Source organism: Protopterus annectens, chromosome 5.part0, assembly GCF_019279795.1.
Source record: "Protopterus annectens isolate FY-2018-M chromosome 5.part0, PAN1.0, whole genome shotgun sequence".
Classification (NCBI taxonomy): Eukaryota; Metazoa; Chordata; order Ceratodontiformes; family Protopteridae; genus Protopterus; species Protopterus annectens.
Genome location: NC_056735.1, coordinates 1,354,798,177 through 1,354,802,248, shown reverse-complemented (window position 1 = coordinate 1,354,802,248; position 4,072 = coordinate 1,354,798,177).

The following is a 4,072-nucleotide window of genomic DNA, read 5'->3' as shown; positions in this document are numbered from 1 at the left end:
GGACATATGTCTGGAACTGCACACTGCAAGAAATTAGTTGTATAAGATGGGAATCAAACATATGGAATAAAGAATGCATCATTTTCAAGCAAGGTTATTATTTCACAGTGCTACAGGAGAACCCCCTTTCAACCATGCTCATTACAGATATACTGCACTCAGTATTAATTGAGATATACTTCAGATAGGCCTGTATGTCTGTTACTTTAAGAGGTCCTGGGAACTGCATTCCCATGTAAGAGGCAGTATTACTGTTTGCAAATATATTTCAAATAGATAGACTTTCATGTGATTTGCAATACAAGTTGTGGTAGGTTACATACATAATTCACAAAACATACTGATCTAAACACATATTTGGATGATATGAGGAGCCAGGATGAATTTAACTAAACTATTCTGTCCATGACAGATATGCAAGTGCATTTTTAATTATCATAATTGTCATGCTTAAACAATTACACATACAATCAACTGTGTTTTCATAAGCAAGTCATTAATGAGATGTCTTCCCTAGAAAAGTGTAGGTATGGAAGCATTACTGAAACATTTCTTGCAATCAACCTACTTATGATAGCCATTTGTATATAGGATTACCTTCCTATAAGGTGTTGTGGAAAATGGCATTGTGACACCTTTTGTAAAAATAAGTGTTATCTGGATTTGAGTGCTGTATCACCAATGTTCTTAACTCACTGCATTTCCACCTTGTGCCACAGAGATAGTTAAATGGCAGGTGCATGTTCACTCAGTACTATCCAGAGTTCTGACATCCACACATCACCGTTAAGCCTGTTATGCTACAGAAGGTTGCCCAAATAAAATTTTTCACTTTCTTCCTTTAACAGGTAAGCTTGGTGATGCGCTGCTCAGCAGTGAGTAAGTGCAGAAGGCAAGAATCAGAAAAAAAAACATGAAATTGTGAGGAAAGTAAAAGTTAAATTCTGATTAATTTCAGCATTTCCTTCACACAGAATGGATTTGAACCCCAGGGCAACTTTGTTATTGGTCCAAAATCACTGTATTTATAACTTGTGCCACAGAGAGAGGTGGTCCTTCACACAGTATGGATTTGAAACCCAGGGCAACTTTGTTATTGGTCCAAACTCATTGCATTTACAGGTTGTGCCACAGACAGAGGTGGATATCAGGTGTACTTCACTCGATGAAAGTACAGCCCAGTGGTGCCAGGAACCATTTGCACTGCTAAAGACTGCAGAAATACATTTTAGGTATGAGCCCTGTTTGCAGTCTACCTAGCACTACGTAAATTGATAAGGCAAAAACTTATATTAAAATCAACAAAAAACAAGGACAAACATGACTTGTATTTCCATTCATCAACAGTTATGCCATTGCTAAGATACTCTGACGCATTTTCACATCTGTTTCAAACATTACAGTCAGCATGTTGGCTACAAATTGTCAGCATGTCATGTAGTGCCAATAGCTGAGAAAGGGGGCATACAGACAATAACAGGAGGTCTTGCTTGGCAGACTGCACACAATTAGGACACAACGTATGATATTAAGAGATACTTCTTACTGTGATGAGGTATGATTCTGTGAGTTTATACAGCATGTGCGGCAGATCTGTCCACAGTACTTACATTAATCATTTTCTGTTGTAATACTTTACAAGCTGTCATATGATACTACATCACTTGCTGCTATTATTATTAATGAGGACATCAGGTGACTACAGAACAATACCACCTCTGCAACTTCAAGTGACAAGAGTTGCATGTAAGGGATAGAACATTTATCTCATACTTTAGGATTCTATAGTTATTCTACATCCAGTAAAAAAAAAATCTGCAAGCCTTATTCAAACCCTGCATCATCTGTCCTGTTTATTTAAACTCATTGGATTTACACCTTGTGCCACAGTAATACTAAAATGAGATGTAGAATTTATTCACTTACTGCTGTTCAGAGGGCCTATCAAAGCATACCCCTGCCAGTTTAAAATGCACTAAATGCCTCTGTTTTACCTTGGACAGTGGACTCTTGTACACTTCCATGTTCTCATTCACTTCCACATAGCACTGCAGGTCCAAATTGTGCTTTGCCAAAACTCACTGAAAGGATGAACACAAGAAAACAATTTAAATGCTAGCAGACAGCCTGCAATAATAAAGAAAATACAGATTTGGGAGGGTTAATTACTTTGTCAGTTGTACAAACTTTTAATGTGTTCAGGAAATATGCATTATTCTCCCAAACAGCACATTATCTGGATTTGAACCCTCAATTCAGTGCAATTACAGCACACACTTGGTTGTGTTTCTTATCCTTGTTTGTAACCAGCATGGGCCATCAAATTATAGGTCCACTGGAAGAAAGATCAGAAAATTGTCCTTTCTAATTTGTTTGAACATGTGATATTTTAACATATTTAAACTAATAATAGCCCAAATGTGTTTTCTCTTTCTTCTGTTTCATGCCATACAGGATTATGGCACCCAGACCATCTGTCCCATGCAAGCCACTGGTCACTGATGCAGAGAATGAGGTCACCATTCAAGTCTTACACCTCCATGGATCCTTCTTGCTTGACAGAGGCAGAGCTGATATCTGTGGTGGGAAAAGCATACAGGAGCAGGTGGTCACTGACATAAATGCAGTAAGTGGCCATGCCAGAAACTATAATTACTTGTGGCACCATGTCACTGATATGATTACAGCAGCCCACAATAGGTCAGCTGTGATTGCCCATAACCAGGTGGCTACAGAGGTGGTCCTGCTACTGAACCACCACTCACTGAAACTGAGGAGCTCCTGTCCACTGTCAGAGATCCTGACAGCTCAGCAGAGGGTTCACACAGAATCCTTGATGTTGGTGCTGATGTAGATGACAGGCCAAGAGTGTCCCATGAACAACTTCCAGGTATGCTACATATAAGGCATTTACTGCCATTCCTGACATCTTTGTGTGTTTATACTTGTGTACTTCTGATATATCTGGACACATTGAGATGTGTTGCTGAGAAGAAACACAGACCAACAGAGATTGTGTGTGGGGGTGACTGGTCAGTCTAATTGCTTCTGAGATATTTCGTAAGGGGCAGATAGGCAGAACATCAATCTCTTGTCTTTGTGTCATTTGCATTGTGATGCATATTAGCCCTATTTCCACTGCATTCCTCTTTTTCCAGGGACATCATAATTACCATCTGGAAGACCACCTGCACATGGTAAGCACAAATTTTCTTTGCTAAGTAATACCCATTAGTTTGTGGTAAGTCTGAGGAGAGACTAATTATTGCATTCCTTTAGCATCAGAAATTGTTTAACATGAGTTTTTAGATGACATTTTGGATAATTTCTAGTCCCTATGTCTCACAGTCTTGTGTTTGTTGCTTATTATTACAGGTGATCCTGAAAGTGGCAGTGTAGCACTGGTACCACCTGATGTCAGAGTATCAGTTGGCTCCGATGATGATGGTGGCAGTATAGAGGCACAGATTGGGGGTGCAGAAGTTCAATCTGACACTGAGGTTGTAGCTCACACATCCACTGGCCTTATTTTGGACACAGTCAATATGCATACGCATACCTGTTGCACTGAGCCCTCAGATGTAGGACAGGTTGAGGGTGACACATTTGATTGGGGTAGTGTGCCTTCTGTAACATAGCTATTTGCACTCTACATTTTTGGTATAGTTCACTATTCTTTCTTTTTTGTATTTATCTGTGAGACCATTGACATCTAAAGACATTACATAAAACATGTATCTCTTGTAATTATTGGAGCCCCAGTAGCAATCAGTATTATTACTCTGCTTTTTTTTTCTGAGTTCCTGATATTTGGATGAATGTCCAAATGAAATCCTTGCTTTGTCAAATTTGCATACTCATTTCTATCCAAGTATGTCTTCTGCAATGCTGCTAGTTGCACCTTATATTTCTTGATATATTTCACTATTCTTTCTTTTTGTCTATACCTGTAAGGCCACTTTCATTCCATGATAATATGGACAGAATAGCCATTATGATAGAAACTTGTTACTCCCACTTGTACATGACAGTTGTTTTGCATGTATATTTCCATCTTTTAGTTTACATGTTT